The sequence below is a fragment of the Lycorma delicatula genome, chromosome 7 (genome assembly GCF_047948215.1).
Source record: "Lycorma delicatula isolate Av1 chromosome 7, ASM4794821v1, whole genome shotgun sequence".
NCBI lineage: Eukaryota > Metazoa > Arthropoda > Insecta > Hemiptera > Fulgoridae > Lycorma > Lycorma delicatula.
Genome location: NC_134461.1, coordinates 30671059 through 30690236, shown reverse-complemented (window position 1 = coordinate 30690236; position 19178 = coordinate 30671059).

The following is a 19178-nucleotide window of genomic DNA, read 5'->3' as shown; positions in this document are numbered from 1 at the left end:
ATTTGGTTAAACCGAATAACCGTGTACCATATTCTTGAATTGTAGAATTAGAATATCGTGCTTCCAGCTATTATATTTGATTCATTTTTTCAGTTTTTATTTTATGAAAAAATTAACCATGGCCTTGAGAAGGCCCAGGAAAAACTTTCTGGAACACTTTTTAAATATCCCAAAGAAAACAGTCTGCTGATATTGCGATATGGGTATGGAGGCTAAACCCCTTTTGATGTCAAACGATGGCAAAAATATTATACTTGTTAATATATCCAGCGTTTTAGTAGCAGTATGACTCGTTGCATTATCCTGCTGGAACCATCATTCTCGTTCGTGTAAATCTAACATGGCAATAAACTGTTCGATTAAGTTACAATAAACCAGATCATATATAGATTTGTCAAAAAAAAAAACCATTACATGACGCCAGGAGATTTTACACCAAACAACAATTTTATGTGCATGTCACTATCATTCATGAAATGCGTAAGGATTTCGCTGGTCAAAATTTTAATTTTTTGTTTGTTAAATGAGAGTGTAAAAGGCTGATTCTATAGATTTTTTCTATCAAGCTCAGTTTTTTTGTAAATGAAATTCTTTTGAACTATGTATGGTGAACGTATTATGACAATACATTACATGCATTTTGTACTCACTTAAAATCTATTTGTTTGATTTTCCGCTGTAATTTGCTGCAAGTAGATCACTCTTTAGATTCCAACAGTAGACAGCTAACATTTTTAGGTTTAGGTTCCATTTTCCCTAGTATTGTCCTTCATTGTAAATGAAATTGTGAAAGCATTCATGTTCATCACTGGCGCCGAGATTGTTAGGGAAAAAATCCAAGATGAATATTGAGTGACATATTACACCCAACTTCTTTGTAGTTTTGATGGAGTTCACTCACAAGTTCTCTGTACTATTGGCCTTATGGTCTCCAATGAAATTATCACATTTTGAAATGATTTCCATGCAGCCATCTCAAAAGTCATTCAAACATTGTTCAAATGCTGGATAACTCATTAGTTTTCTTATTTGTGATCTAACAAATATACCTTCCTTTATTTTAGCATTGCTTATATTAGGAAATTTGTTTTTTAGAAACTGAAACCGTACACTATTATGATCCATTGTTTTTGAATAAAACTAGCTTAATGTGCAGTGACAAAAGAAACTTTTTCTGGATTTAATAATGCCTGACACAACATTCTTCTCTCCTACACTCTTTAGCCACTCCTCTTTTATTTAATGGGTTTTCCTATCCCTGCTGTCTCACTCACACAAAAAGAAACAGAACTTAGTATATCCAAGCTGCAGTCCAAGTAAAAGCATTATTACTTTCAAATCTCCATAAATATTTCTCATACTGAATCCTGCTCAATATCATATTTTCATAAGACTCCACGGGTACTTATTTCCAATATAAAGTATAACAGCTTTCAAATTAAGCTTTGACGAGTCAATAAAATGGTGCATATGTTCCAAAGCTTCCAGTACAAAGTCCACATAATTACAGTAAAACGTTTTCACACAGAGGGAAAAAATGTTCAAATTCTGACCGTCTGTCATGGAAAGCACTTATTTTAGAGTTTGGCTGTAAAAGGCCATCCTTTCAATCTTTATGCCAGTATTTCTGTGATTCTTTGATAAACTTAGATCACGAACCAGATCATTTAATTCTGATTAATTAAATTTTTTCTAAAAAGTTTGAATCTCTTCCTTCATTGCCTGATAAGGCAACACAAGATTCAGCATTCTCATCTTCATCTAAGTTCATGTTTCTGTTGGTACTGGAATTGGAAGCTCTTGAGTATGTGACATTGACCCTATGGCAGAGGGAATACCAGGATATTTAACAGGACATCCAGTTTAGTTTTAGCTGTTATCCCAGATATTTTTATTAGACAAAAATAACAATCTAAGGTGTGATCCTTTGGTTCTTTCCAAATTAGTGGAATTGTAAATGGAATGTGACAAGATCCATTTGGCCAATCAGTCAACAATATTACACGCATGGTAGTTACAAAAAAACTAAGTCTGATAGAAGAATTCTGATTTCATATTTGAAATCTGCATGAAAAGTACTACAAAAATCAGTTATTCACTCTCATTTAACAAAATCATTGTTGATCAGGGTTTTCAGTGGTTCATATTTGGCAGTTTTGGCTCAATGCTCAATGTAGCCATACAGGTGAAACCATGCCTCATCACTGAAATAAACATGATCCAAAATTTCAATACCATTATCAACAAGAGAACAAAACTGTCAACAATACTATAAATATTTTTCTTGCTCTACTTCTTTCAGTTCTCTAATGACACCAATGCGATAAGCAAGAAATTGTAATTTTTTAGTAGCCCTGAAAGCTGAAAATAGTGAAAGCCCAGCCTGTGAAGATAACTTTCTGAGTGAACATGTCTAACATTCTTTCACATGTTCCAGAACTTCTATTGTTGACAGTGATGGTCAAACTATACTTTTTCAATCATGTACACTTCTGGTCTCATGAAATTTATTAATCAAACATGATATTGTCGACTTATTAGCAACTGAAGAATTGGGAAATTTTATCCGAAACTCATATTTCACTTGTTCATAAGATTTAAGCCCACGTCATTTGTCTTGATTTTTGAATTACCCTCTTAATTAAAAAAGAAGAAAACTCAAAAAAAGTATTTTACACATACAATGATCAGTGAAATTCTGTTACAGTAAAAGTCATATTAATGGCAGCTTACTAATCAATATATAAAAAAAATTATAATTTGTAATCAATCAAAATTATAATTTATCTGTTACAAAATATTTCTTATTGTAAATCATTCAAAGAATCATCAAAAATATTCTAATCTGGAAAAATGAAGCCATAATGCAATTTAAGAAAACTTTTTTCTCTTTTAAAATATACCATGAAGTAGCTTCATCATAAATTGAAAATTTCATGTAATGCTTATAAAAAAAGGAAAAATATTATACATATTTATTTAAACAAATTTGCTTATATTAAAAACAAAAAGAGCAGTTGAAATTTTTGAACATGTTAACTTACCATGAAACAATTTCCAGGAATATAAAGAAAACACATAATCTTCAGTACAGCGAGGATTATCCTCAGTATTCACTCTTAAAGTAAATAAAAACCCTTCTCGATAGTATAACATAGAATTTAATGTTTTTCCACTAGGTAAATCATAAATAAAACATTTTATAATAATAGAAAATAAAAGTAAAAAATAAAACAGAAATGTGTTTGTAATGTATCAAATGTGGTTCTAGCATAATAAACAGAGGATTTGGATAATATCTATGCACCACACAATTCTGGTGATGGGTGAGATTTTTGTATATGTAAGCCTGAGCACATTGTCTCATATAGCTCTTTAATTTCTGGAAGAAAAGCACTTCAATGGTAAGGTAGGTAGGATGGATATATATCACTGAAAAACCTCTGAGTGAAGGGTTGTTTGTCTTATTGATTGTTCCTTATTTCGCCACTTCCGTATCTATCAATATTCTCTTATATTAAATTCAAAAAACTTGGGGATTTTTAGAAATACTGGATATCATGAGTACAATGGATTTCATGAAACTGACTCGAGATCTATCTGATTTCTCTGTGTGTTACTGGTACCTTTAACTCCATAACAAAGGAAAAATAGATTAAGTATTGCTGTAAATGTACTTGCCTTAAAAATGTTCATCTTTCACAAAAATAAAGGAAATGCAATCTTTTATTATTGTAACCTACTTTATATTGTAGAAGCATTAGTTTTTAAAAATAATTAAAAAACAGGCAGTTTTAAAAAAGGTTTCAAGTTTTAAAAAGGTTTCTTGATTGCTTTTGGTTAACTATTTTTGGGATGTAGACCCATATGAGTATTAAAATGATGTTCCCAAAAAAAAATTGCTGTTTCTCAAAAATATGCAATTTCTCCTGTGCTTCTACTTAATATGTTGTGTGAAAAATAAAAAATAAACCACCAAAATACTTCTTTCATTTCTCGAGTTATAATTAACTAGAATTATTACATTTATAAAACTTTGTCTTATAATGTATTCCTATAATTGTGAAGATTGATTTTTTTTTTATAACCACAGATTTTACAGCTGGTTTACGCAACATAAGCTGGTTTAGGATCTACTTAAAAAAACAAACAAATTTAGTTATTCAAATAAAGATGATATTTTTTAATGTATTGAAAAATATTCAGAATAGATAGTCAGGGTATCCAGAAAGATATCAAAACTCTGCAAACTGGCATCTCAATCTGCTGCTAGTCCTGGGTTAAACGTCCATTAAAGGCTCAATTTTTCATCATTTCACTAAAAAATTGGTTTATTTCTATTACCAATTAATAAATAAATAAATAAATTACCACAGGACATTTAGAATTTGACCCAGTTAGATAGTACATTACAAACATTAACTCTTTGCATAAACATCTTCCTATTAAATGAGGTATGCCGAGTGGGCTTCAAGATTATTATCAGCTGTTTAAAATTCTTTCATATTCACACATTGTAATATATTATGAAAGCTCAACAAATGTTTAAATTTATGATTACCTTCCTACAAAGTTAAAAAAATGTACTGTTTGGAAAGTTGTTAGAATTTAACATTTTTAAATTGTTAGAATTTAAGTACTATTTTTAACTAGCAACAAATTTACAAAACATGTTGGTTTTAATTTTTATTAGATGTATTAGAATATAAATTATGTTTTGAATAGCAGAGTTTTATTTGTAACTAATAAAAGCTTTACTGGTTGAGAATTAAAATTTAAATAAACATTAACATCAATATATGTTATGGAATCAGCAATATTGGCTGAAGATCAGAGTATGTTTATTTAGATTTATAAAATAAATGATATTTATATTCACTTTTCAGGTATATCAACAGTATGTTGTTAATGGAATATGATATTTTTATTCCATATAAATGTTTTTTAAATTTTATTAAAAATAAACTGTTCTAAAAGTAGGTCCTTATATATACACTGAAGGCAATTCATGCCATCAGTACATTCCACACATATCACATTTACACATTTTATTTGTTGTCCACTGTAACTGTGATGGTTATATGTGATGATGAAATGAAAATGGAACTTCCAATACAACACAGTCATTATCAAGAATTACAGTAACCCATTCTAGACTTACTAATAAAAGTTTGAAGGAGAATGTTTTTCATTACCCATCAAAATGCAGTTTATATTTAGCAAGACAAGTGACAACTTCACTTTCCTTACAACATGGACTGGTTCAACAAACAATGTCATCAGTTACAGAGAAAGCAACTCCATGCATTATAGCCATAACACTATGACATAATGAAAATTAAATTAATATATTCATTTCTGCTGTGCAACAATACTTTTTCTCTCACCCTTGCACTATCTCAGTATAGTAAGGAAACTATAATGCGTACCACAGAAATCAAACTTCATAATATTTCTACAATAAACATAATTGATGCAGTTTTGCTTGCTGTTTTTAACTATAAATATCATAAATTATATATTACTGTTTTTTGCAATAAAAAAATATATATAATGTTAGTACAGTATAAAATGATTTAATATAATTTTTTTTTGCTTGCTGAAATAATTCATTAATTCACCACAAACTATGAATTTTGTACATGGGAATATGAAAAAGAGTTTTGTAGAATATGAAAAAATTTGCCATGCCTGACCGATTCGAACCTGGGACCCCCTGAAGGACAGAGATGCTACCACTTCACCACACAGATCATTTGTTATAAAATGACTGGATTATAACTTCCTTTCAGCCTACACAAGGGTGGTAGAAGTTTATAGAACTATCACCATTTGGTGTAAGGACACATTATTGATCTATGTAACAAAATTTGTATTCGTGTAAAAAAGTGAAAAAAATCAAAACTTATTTGTATTTTATATCCTTAACATGGTGTTTAAACAATTAAAAAGTTTCTAAAAATATACTAGGAAACACTTTCAAATGCTAGATAAATATATAAATTTTATGCAAATTTTAAATTTATTTAACTTTGTAAAAGCTAACTTTTAGCAGTGTCTGAACTAGTTTCTCTGCTCGATATTAAACTTGTGCAAAGATTATTACAAAACAGTTGAATGTTGTTATGGTGCCATATCCACTAGTAATAATTGAGTTTTCATATCCAGTATCATTGGATACATGGCATTGATGTTTGAAGTGGATTTTGAACATAATATTTCTTCACGATATGATGAGTATGTGCGATTTAATTTATGTTTGTTTTGAATCTTTATTTTAGCTAAAATGGGGTGCAGTGAAATGTCAAAGGTACTACAGAAAATTGACTGACAAATTTAAAAAAAAAAAAAAAAAAAAAAAATCAAATTCACAGATTCATAATACTCAATTTACCATTAACAACTAACAACTACAATGAAAATATATATTATAAATTCAAAACTAGACTACTACAAATTGCTTGAAGAACTAATAATACAACAAAATAAACATTATCAGACAAAAACTAAAAAAAAACATTAGTTAAAAACAATTTTAACAATTTTGTGTAGTAGGACATACAAACTTGATTACTGAGATCATAATATTCCCATAGACCAAATGAAATGCAACAAATAAGCACTTCAGTCCACTACTGAATCAACATTTACAAACCTAATTAAAATAAACCATAATGCCCCATACCTGAACATCAACAAGAAAATCTTAAAGAACAAAATAATGAACTAACAGAATTTAAATCGCACATTATTCTTTGAAAAAAAAAATTTACATTCAAACCCTAATTTAAATGCTAGCGCCATACTTAACACTCAATATTACTAATTAATAATATTCTGTAGCAGAGTTAAAAGTTTTTTAAAAATTGTTAAAAAAATATTATTAGGGATTGCTCCTTTTCTATCAAAAGATACTATTATAAATGTAAAAATAAGTAAATAAAACAATGTTAATAGCAATAATGACATCAACTTACACATCTTGTATTAATATCAGAGGAGCACAAATAAATGCTTTGTCTTTCCAGTCACTATAGAATGATAATGCCCCTGAGAAGTAAAAATCTCGCACAAAACCATGTCTGGTTCTTGTGCTACCACAGTCATACGATATTAAATAAAAATTTTTTCTATAAGTGTATTTTTCACTCATTACAAATTCATATGGAAATATGTAAGGATGTTCTGCACAAAGTGTATGACCTGGAAAAGTAATATTGATTATGAAGAATAAAACTGATCAAAATCTTTTTAATGCTGCAAAAAAAGAATATAACATTACCACTATTAAAGAAAAAGTTTCTTTAATATTATAAAGTTTCTTGGCAGCTACATATCCTACATAGTATATCCTGGTTGTCTTGTTTGATAGTGAAACATGGGTGATGACAAAAGCACAGATATCTAGGCTACAGGTTGCTGAAATGAGAATTTTAAGTTCAGTAGCAGAATATATGTAAACACACCAGAAGGAAAATATTAAAATAATGGACTGAAGATTATAATTTGAATGAAAAAGTTAAAGAATATCAGAAACAGTGGGCGGGACCACTTAGGACAGATGGAAACTTTGCAGTTGCCAAGAAGAGACTGATTACAAACCAAGCAGATTGCAAAATTTGGGATGACCCAAGAAGAAATGAAAGGAGCAAACTACTCTTGGATGATGACAGGTAATTGCCTAAATATGTAAAGATATATTTGTCCTAAAGAAGAAATATATTTAAATGGCTGAAACTTTTACATTTAAGTAATATTTTAATATTGCAAAAGAAGTTTTTATATTTGGATGAAAAAACAATAGCAAATAATTATGACAGATTACAGAAAGCACTATTTTTACTACTGGAGATAAATGAACCTTTACTATTACTTTCAGATATGGATAAATAAATCAATATCATAGCCTACAACTCCTTTCTGTTCTATGTAAATATAATATCAATGAAACACCAACTGAAAGATTAAAAAATTTACTACTTTTGAGTTGTAATGTTTTTTTTTTTTTTTTTTTTTTTTGTCTTCAGTCATTTGACTGGTTTGATGCAGCTCTCCAAGATTCCCTATCTAGTGCTAGTCGTTTCATTTCAGTATACCCTCTACATCCTACATCCCCAAAAAATTGTTTTACATACTCCAAACGTGGCCTGCCTACACAATTTTTCCCTTCTACCTGTCCTTCCAATATTAAAGCGACTATTCCAGGATGCCTTAGTATGTGGCCTATAAGTCTGTCTCTTCTTTTAACTATATTTTTCCAAATGCTTCTTTCTTCGTCTATTTGCCGCAATACCTCTTCATTTGTCACTTTATCCACCCATCTGATTTTTAACATTCTCCTATAGCACCACATTTCAAAAGCTTCTAATCTTTTCTTCTCAGATACTCCGATTGTCCAAGTTTCACTTCCATATAAAGCGACACTCCAAACATACACTTTCAAAAATCTTTTCCTGACATTTAAATTAATTTTTGATGTAAACAAATTATATTTCTTACTGAAGGCTCGTTTAGCTTGTGCTATTCGGCATTTTATATCGCTCCTGCTTCGTCCATCTTTAGTAATTTTACTTCCCAAATAACAAAATTCTTCTACCTCCATAATCTTTTCTCCTCTTATTTTCACATTCAGCGGTCCATCTTTGTTATTTCTACTACATTTCATTACTTTTGTTTTGTTCTTGTTTATTTTCATGCGATAGTTCTTGCGTAGGACTTCATCTATGCCGTTCATTGTTTCTTCTAAATCCTTTTTACTCTCGGCTAGAATTACTATATCATCAGCAAATCGTAGCATCTTTATCTTTTCACCTTGTACTGTTACTTCGAATCTAAATTGTTCTTTAACATCATTAACTGCTAGTTCCATGTAAAGATTAAAAAGTAACGGAGATAGGGAACATCCTTGTCGGACTCCCTTTCTTATTAGGGCTTCTTTCTTATGTTCTTCAATTGTTATTGTTGCTGTTTGGTTCCTGTACATGTTAGCAATTGTTCTTCTATCTCTGTATTTGAACCCTAATTTTTTTTAAATGCTGAACATTTTATTCCAGTCTACGTTATCGAAAGCCTTTTCTAGGTCTATAAACGCCAAGTATGTTGGTTTGTTTTTCTTTAATCTTCCTTCTACTATTAATCTGAGGCCTAAAATTGCTTCCCTTGTCCCTATACTTTTCCTGAAACCAAATTGGTCTTCTCCTAACACTTCTTCCACTCTCCTCTCAATTCTTCTGTATAAAATTCTAGTTAAGATTTTTGATGCATGACTAGTTAAACTAATTGTTCTGTATTCTTCACATTTATCTGCCCCTGCTTTCTTTGGTATCATAACTATAACACTTTTTTTGAAGTCTGATGGAAATTCCCCATTTTCATAAATATTACACACCAGTTTGTATAATCTATCAATCGCTTCCTTACCTGCACTGCGCAGTAATTCTACAGGTATTCCGTCTATTCCAGGAGCCTTTCTGCCATTTAAATCTTTTAATGCTCTCTTAAATTCAGATCTCAGTATTGTTTCTCCCATTTCATCCTCCTCAACTTCCTCTTCTTCCTCTATAACACCATTTTCTAATTCATTTCCTCCGTATAACTCTTCAATATATTCCACCCATCTATCGACTTTACCTTTCGTATTATATATTGGTGTACCATCTTCGTTTAACACATTATTAGATTTTAATTTATGTACCCCAAAATTTTCCTTAACTTTCCTGTATGCTCCGTCTATTTTACCAATGTTCATTTCTCTTTCCACTTCTGAACACTTTTCTTTAATCCACTCTTCTTTCACCAGTTTGCACTTCCTGTTTATAGCATTTCTTAATTTCCGATAGTTCCTTTTACTTTCTTCATCACTAGCATTCTTATATTTTCTACGTTCATCCATCAGCTGCAATATATCGTCTGAAACCCAAGGTTTTCTACCGGTTCTCTTTATTCCGCCTAAGTTTGCTTCTGCTGATTTAAGAATTTCCTTTTTAACATTCTCCCATTCTTCTTCTACATTTTCTACCTTATCTTTTTTACTCAGACCTCTTGCGATGTCCTCCTCAAAAATCTTCTTTACCTCCTCTTCCTCAAGCTTCTCTAAATTCCACCGATTCATCTGACACCTTTTCTTCAGGTTTTTAAACCCCAATCTACATTTCATTATCACCAAATTATGGTCGCTATCAATGTCTGCTCCAGGGTAAGTTTTGCAGTCAACGAGTTGATTTCTAAATCTTTGCTTAACCATGATATAATCTATCTGATACCTTCCAATATCGCCTGGCTTTTTCCAAGTGTATATTCTTCTATTATGATTTTTAAATTGGGTGTTGGCAATTACTAAATTATACTTCGTGCAAAATTCTATAAGTCGGTCCCCTCTTTCATTCCTTTTGCCCAGCCCGTATTCACCCACTATATTTCCTTCCTTGCCTTTTCCAATGCTTGCATTCCAATCTCCAACTATTATTAAATTTTCATCTCCTTTTACGTTGTAATGTACAGTTTTATTATTATTGAGGATGTACAATCATCCACAGGGTCAAAAATTTTAATCATGAGGGACTAAGGAAAAGAAAAATTATCTGATATGAATTAAAATATCCATCATGTCTACGTGTAATTGTATAAAAATTCCTTAAAAAATTGGCTGTTTCAACCAGTCTTGTGGGCATGATATATCGTCAGTAAATGTAGACGATAAAGAATAAAATCTAGATTACAGAGATATGTCGTCTTTTTGCATTCAGTATTAAGTGGTAAAGAAACATGTTAAATAAGAAACCAGTTGAATGAATAAATTCATATATGTTCATTAACATGATGGTCATACAGAAAGAAAAATGCTACCTAACTTTATAATAGGCCAGGTATACTAGCTGAAAGTAAAGAATATATTTAAATATACAGTACATTATACAATGTATTTCTTATTTCAATTAACTTACATCTGTAATCTGGTCATTCCTGACTGGATACACTGGATGATACTGGATAATATTTTTGTTTTGTTTATCTTTGTTTTAGATTTGTATTTGTAATCTATGTACTTGTAGTACATAGTACAATCAATGTACTCATACAAATCCACATTGCAACTTATTAACTTTCAACTAAGAAGGACATTATACAAATATTGTTACTGTACTTTGGTCAACAGAAGGCAAATTTTCCAGGAATCAATTGATCTGAAGCTGAATGATATACATTATATTATCCCATCATTACCATAAATCCATCTTGGAGAATGGGATTAAACTCTTACATTCAATTTCTAAAGATATTGTTCTCACACGGATGTATAAATTCTAGAAATAGTAATACACTAGATAAATATAATAGAAAATGTGTTCAATAAAAATAGTATACTTACTCCTTGGAAGAAATTCACACAACTGATCATGAATATTAAGAGTTAAACAATAATCATATGGATTTTTATACATGCTAAAATCTTTATCAGATAAAATTCGTGTGATTGAGCCTTGATTTGGAAAAACAACTGACAAATATGCTGAAAAATTTGTACCTAATTTCTCATGGCACACAATAATATAACGTGTCTTAAGTAAAGGTTCCTTTATCTGATATACAAAATATGGTGCATCAACACGAGATCCTGCAATAAAAAGAAAAAAGTTAAAAATACCTAAAATTAGCCAGACTCAAAATAAGACAAACACAAAAATTTGAATCCTCCAGCAATTATGAAATATATTTTATGGTATAAACAAAAAATTTAAACTTGCTTATTTCTTGTCTCCTAGTCTTACCATTATGTATATTTTATTATGATTTTTAAAAAGTGTGTTCATAATTACTAGCTTCTACTTTGAACATAATTCTAAATGTCCTCTTTCATTTATTCTATCGTCAAAATTCCCCAGTTTTCTCCATTTCCACATTTTCCTACCAGTCATTTAACTACGTCATTAAAGACAGATTTTTGTTTCATTTTATTTTTTTAACCCCTTCTAAAGGAAGGACTACATAATCTCTTTATATATCTTTCTCTCTCATCTTCTGTTTTGTACTGCTAGTAAACTAGCAGTATCATCTGTTTGGATTTTGAATGTATGCTGATTAAAATGATTCTCATTTTGGAATGGTTGTAATAATATCTCTATTATTCCTTTTTACTAATTACTATTTTTATTTTGCTTTCCATTACCTGATTCTGTTTTAATTATTCCATAATCCACTGACTAAACTGCTGCTTTTCTGTCCACCTCACCTCACACATTTAAGTACAGCTAACCTTAACCTATGGAATTCCCATTTAAAATTAAACTCACAAGGCATATAATCTTTTCAGTTAGATAACGTAGTATTAAAAAATGTAACGGGTCTTTTAAAATGAGCGCAAAAAATTGATAGATTTTGGTGGAAAATTTCTTTTTACTTTTCAAGGGTCTTTGTTTTCAGTAGTTTATGACAAATTATCATGAGATTCTACATGTCTCAACAATGTTTACAAATTATACAATTTATTATTGAAATACAGAATCTGTTACAGCAATATATTGTGCACTTCACGATATTTATGATGTGCATAATCTGTCAAACAAAAGCACAATTCATCATTTAAAAAATTCCAAGAAACTTTTTCTCTTGAAACTAATTCACAAAAGAAATGCAAGGAGTCAATAAGTGCAACTGTTCGTGAATATCAACATTTTTCGGTTTCACACACAGTTCAACTACAATATTGTGAATTTTGCATAAAGATCGGCCTGCACCCATGTAAGATTCAACTGATTCAAGAATGAAAGTCATGGGATCATTCTTTGGGTCATCAGTTTTGCTAATTGGACTCTAGAGCAGCTCAAAATGGATTCAAATAGTCACTAAAAAAATCATCTTTTCAGGTGAAACTCATTTTTGGCTTGTTTGCTTTTTGAACAAGCAAAATTGCCTAATTTGGGATGATTCAATCTAAAATTGATTTAAGAGTGACTAAAAAGAAATCACTGATAAGGATTACGGGCTGGTGGCATCAACGGGAATTTTTTTTTGAAAATAAGCAAGGGTTGCTACAGTAAATCGTTAAATCTATCCAAATATGATTCATGAGTTTTTGTTTGCAAATTTGGAAAATTTGCATTTGAATGGATTTAGTTTTAACAGAATGGTGCCCCACATGCCACACAGCTGCTGAAACAATTCAAAGTCAAAAGTTTGGTGATTCAATAATTTCACAAAATGTCAATGTCAATTGGCCACCAAGATCATGATTTGACTCCCTTAAGATTTTTTCTCTGTGGTTATGCTAAGTCACAAAGTCTATAGCAACAAATCACAAATGATTGATTACTTGAAAGTGAATATTCAATGTATTAACAGTGGAATTCAAGCTTATTTGTGCAAAAGACATACAGAATTTTGTTGATAGACTTGGTTATCTTATACAAAGCCAAGAGAGGCCATATGAATGTTTTTCAGACATAATGGAATGTTATAAAAGCTTCAAATAGAAAAACATTTTGGTTGATATTACACATACTTTTGGTTTTATCTTTAATTTTTATTTTCATGTAGAATATTAAGTTTACTAATAATCTGAAGTATAAGTAAATTGATAACATCTTTCCTATGTTCTTATAATTTTTTGAATGCATGATATGATTAAGTAATGAGAGATGTATGTATTTGTAACAAACTGTTATGAATATTATTTTGAAAGGGCCTAAAAATGTAAAGAAATAATCCGTATCACAAGAAATCTATTATAAATGAATATAAAATATGTAGTTGGATCTTTTTTCTACTCTTCTAGAAAAGAATCATTTGGCTGATAGAATAAACACTCGTGCACCGCATGCGTTCACCTTTACATTAGACAAGTCCCATGAAGATCTGTTGAATAGAGTAGATGTAGAAGATACTCATAAAATCTTTAATTGTTTCAACAGTTATTTGGACAATATGAGGTCAAGTGTATAATTTTCACAGTAATTCTTTTAGAGATCTGCATATGTTGCCCTACTAATAAATAACATTCCTCTGGGATATGTACTGCTTCAAAATTACCCCTCATTCATCTTAAAAATGTCATTAACTTTTCAGCTAATGGCAGTTTGCAAAATTCTTTTTCATCAAGAATAAATGCTGACATTCCTAGCTCCCTTTTTTGGTTTCTAGTTAGCAGTAGTGTATTCAGGTATGATGTTGGGTTCTTCCTAGGAACACATTTCTTCTGCTTCAAAAACAGTTTCTCATAGGCATCAAACATGATCTTCATTCAATACTTTAGTCAGCTGGCATGGTACAGATACTTTATTCATCTGAGATGACCCATCTTAAGAGATTTTTATTAAACTGCAGAACATAATAGGCAATGTTTCGTGCTAATCCACGATTCACATCTAGATGGTGGCTATTTCATTCACTGTTGCATCATGCCATCAGTTGCTACAATTTGTATTGGTGGACATATCCTAGTTAGAAAAAGCTTTTGTAAAACTTGTTAAGGAACTTACTATTATTTGTACTTTGGCACATTGAATAACACATTTATTTTCCATAGTAAATAAGGCATCAATTTATTCACAAATCTATTATGTCTAATGGTTTTCTTTTTTCGTATCAGTGATACAAAGCATCCTGTTTACATTGTAGCCAGCTTTGAGGCAGTAGCAAACTCATTGGAGTAAAAAAGTAAATTATTAACAATAAACACTTAATTACATTATCTTTCATAAAATGATTTCAAAATTCATTAGCAAATTAAGTATCAGATTCATTATGGTCAACATTCAACAGTACTAGATAAATTATTTTCAAAAAAAGATTAAAAATTGATAAACCAAAAAGTTTTGATAAAATATTTAGTTGAATAGAAATAAAAGATTATTTTGTAAAAATTTTAAATCTACAAAAAAAGTGCAGTATAGTATTTTAGTAGTGAAATAGACTTTCAAATAGACATTACTAAGTCCACAAATACAGTTATAGACAAATATGTAACAAAGTGAATACAAGGCAGCATGTAATAATGTAACTTACTGATGTAACTAATGCTGTCAGAACTGAAATCACTGTACGAATTAGAACTGAATTATCTTAAATTTAGTCATATATTCCACAAGTACAAATGATTATAATTGCATTTAATGTCTATTTTAAAAACGTTTAATGTCTACAAATTTACACACTAAACAACTGTTTTTTAATTCAAAAATTAAGTTCAGGTACATAGAAAAATTAACTTACCTCCTTTAGTGTTGTAACATTGTTTACAAAATTGCCCATAACATCCTTCTTCACATTTGCAGTAAAATGAACCTAAGGCATTAATGCATTTTCCACTACTTCCACAAAAATGTTTCGTCTTCCATTTCAGAGCCTGATAATCACAGTTCTTTACCGGTCGGGAACATTCTCCCCAAGAGTTATTCTCAAACATTCGACTACTAATTGTACAATCACATATTCCCGTATTGTTTACTTTAAAGCATCCGCCCCCGAATCCACAATCTGCTGTAGAATCGCAGTGTCTCCGTGCGATAATTATTCGGAAAATGAGTAGAAGAATAAGATATAAATTAAAAACATTCATCAGGTAAAATTTTCGTTTACATTAGACGGTAAGCCTTGTCTTTACTTAAGCTATTCTTATTTTTCAATTACAAACAATATGAATTCAAGTAAAAACATTACTTCTTCTTACTCTTAAAATTTAATGCGGAATAAATGGTAAAACCTTTACGGCCAAGAAAACACTAAATATACTCCAATATAGTTAAATTAATATGACGTCGTTTTGTAATTATTAAATAAATATCTTTTCGTAATAATTAATTATTCTTGTTTCTTCAACAGATGTGGTAACTACCGTCTTCATTAGGCGAAGTTGTTTTCTCAGCAGATAGTTGCCCACCTAAATGTACTCAACAAAATATCAAAGAATAAATTGATCATTAATTTTATTAATGTTGTTCTTTAAATATGTTTTTAAAGATCAAAATTTCGTAGTAAACTGACGTAACGTATTTCATAAGCGCTTCCTAGCTGGTGCTAACAACACAAACATCAAGTACTATTAGGGTATTGGAGCCCACCATCTGTGATGCTGAAGGTACTCTATAAAACATTCTAAAAATAATGTTTCTTCTTAAATAATACACGAAGCCGATCATTTCAATTATAATCTAATTCAGTTAGCTTATATAGTTAAAATAAACAGATTGTGCGTACGAGTGTTGAGACGGCCGATTTCATAAGCATCTCATGTAAATGTTGATGCATATAAAAGTAACTACGCGACATAATATTCAGCATTAACGCGCTATAGTATTTTAACAAAAATTATACATATATTTTAACTTTAAATAAATTAGGATATGTTAAATGATCAATAAATATTTCTTACCTTGTTCGTTCGGCACCTCTGACAACCCATGAGTATCGTATTCATTAAAATTATTTGTTGTTACGTAGTTTCCTTGAGTTTTTTAAGAGTTATGAAATTGTCAATTGTCCACTAACAGTAAAAGTTTATCAATATTTTATATCAAATTTGTATGATTATAAACAAATAATAAATTCAATTCATAATAAATGTTTAATCATCTGATGCAAGAAATCCGTAGTGCTGTCAGTATTGAATTATAATCAGAAGCTCAATTTTGTCTTCTGTTATATATCCATTCCCAATAATTTGGTTCAACAGTATCCGTTACATGTTTTATACAGTTTTTCCATTCCTGCTGGTCCGTGCTTTTAAGCATCAGGTGCTTAGAAAAACAGTATTTTCTGACGCTACGTAAGTTTTGATTAGTCCCCAAATTAATCCAATCGTGTTGAGTTTACAGTGATAGAGAGGTAATCGGAGCACGGTTTTACCTGGATTTTCCTAACTCATTAATTTTATACATATTAAAATTACTTTTAACACGTGAAACTCTTTGCAATAATTGGATCTTAAGTTCATCCTCTTCAAAAATTACTCCTTTGAACTTAGCCACATTTTGATATCATTCTTTTTCCAAGACACGGCTGGAATTTTTTCCTTTTTACAGAATGATAAGGGACTTAACTAAGACAGTAACCGAATTATTTTCCCGTAAAGGTAACACATCGCTAAACCATTTCTCAAAAGAGGTTGATCTGGTTATGAAAGATTTTGATTCAATAAATCAGAGACCACACCATCAACAACCCGGTATCACTACCGATATCCGTAATTATCAAACGCCTATCTTTACCCGATGGAGCCTTATTATTATCGGTCGATAAGCCACACAGAAAGGCTTCTTTTGACGAATTCACAGCTTTATCTTTCCAAACGAAACTTTTCGTGTGACCTTCATCGACCCAAGTTTCATCCATATAATATATTCTACGGCCTTACCGCCTCATTTTCTTTGTTTCAGTGAGGTAATGTCTTCGTCATATAATAATATCATCACTGTCAATTAAAGCACTTCCCCGGCCCCGTTTTTCGTACTTAAAATTCATACTTTTTACAATTTATAAAAAGTTGTTCTTCGGAAATCTGGTAGATCGTTATCGTCATTTATAAATCGTAACACTTTATCTTTAATAATTAGTTCGTTTCGAAAATTCGTGTACTTTTTTACGAATCGCGTTTTTATCGAAATCGTCCAATTTTTCTTCAATAGACCTGCCGCGTTTTGTTTTCTTAGGAGGCCGTAATTCGTTAATATATTTATACTCGCAGTCACATTATACACTGAAGCCGCCCACTTTCCACTTATGTTAGCAGTTTTATTAACGACACCCGAAATCAATGCCGTTGGATTACTCTGTAATTCGCTTTTGTAACCATTTAAAATGTATTATTTTTCCACACGACTTACAGCTTTTATCGCGGCCTTTTTTCGGAGGGGATATCAATAATCGTACAGACACATATCTAGGAATATACTACACTAATTTTCCAGTAAACTTAAAAAGATTGCATTATATTAATTTTAAATAGTATTAGAATGAATAAATAACAGAACACAAAAATTGAACACGAGAACAAAAGAGTGATAATATGAAAAGATAATCAAGGGTTTTAGTAGTACTGAGAATACATAATATTATACATATAAATGTTTGATTATATGACTAATTAATTATACGGTGACTAATAATATGAGTTATGATTATAGTGTTGTATATAGATCTGGTCGCGTTTGGATCGGCAGTGATACACGGAACCTCGCAATCATGTTGAACACACTCGCCCAAACGCAACGTTTGTTTATTCTTCACTCTGTAAGCTAACTGAATATATTTTCTATTAAGATGAAATAAGAAATTAATTCGATTTATAATATCGGTGTATAATAAATAATAGTCAATTTTTTAACACTTTCATAAACTCGTCAGTCATGTTAACTGAGTTTGGAATGACCGTAAAACACACGGTTGATGTTATACTTGACCGATTAGTGGACACGCCTTTCCTTCACTGAAAATTGAGTAGAACGACAGATCGTTCAACGTAATATAATTAAGAGAAAATCCGACTGAGTTTTTGTCTTAACACCAAGTTCAATCGATAACGTACTAAATACATTTTGTACAGATTAATAACAAATATAACCCTTATTGTACCCGCTTGTACCTTAAGGTTGTTCCAATTATTTTATATTAAAATTATATAAATTTTAATTGTTTTTAATATAAAATTCAAGAATAAGCATGGCAAATTGTGATACAGCAGTTTATGTAAAACTTATGACTCATTTTCTAGCTTTGTAAAATGCGTGCAGAAAATCTTTTTAAAGCAGAACTTTGTGATGTGGATGACATTGTTTTTAAAGCGTCGTTTTGAGACGGTTGGAAATTATATTTTAATTAGCGATTAGAATATACAAGAGTTTTGTAATGTGTTAATTCACTTTTAAATGACTTTTATAATTTTAGTATGCTTATAAATTTAACTTTGACCGTTTAGTGTGTTGAATTTATTCCTTTTTTTTATATTATGAATATTACTTTCAATTTGTGTTAAATAAATAAGTTTGTGTGTGTGACGAGCGCGCGCATTTTTTTTTTATTATATTCTTTCCCAAAGGTTGATTCTGATTTTGTGCGCAATATTTTGAGATATTTAAACAATTTTTACTCGTTTTCGGTAGAAAACATCATTTTAACACTACTATTAGTGGATATTTTCCCCCAAAATTCAACCCTTCAGGAGTTACAGGCTCGGATGAAAACCTGTA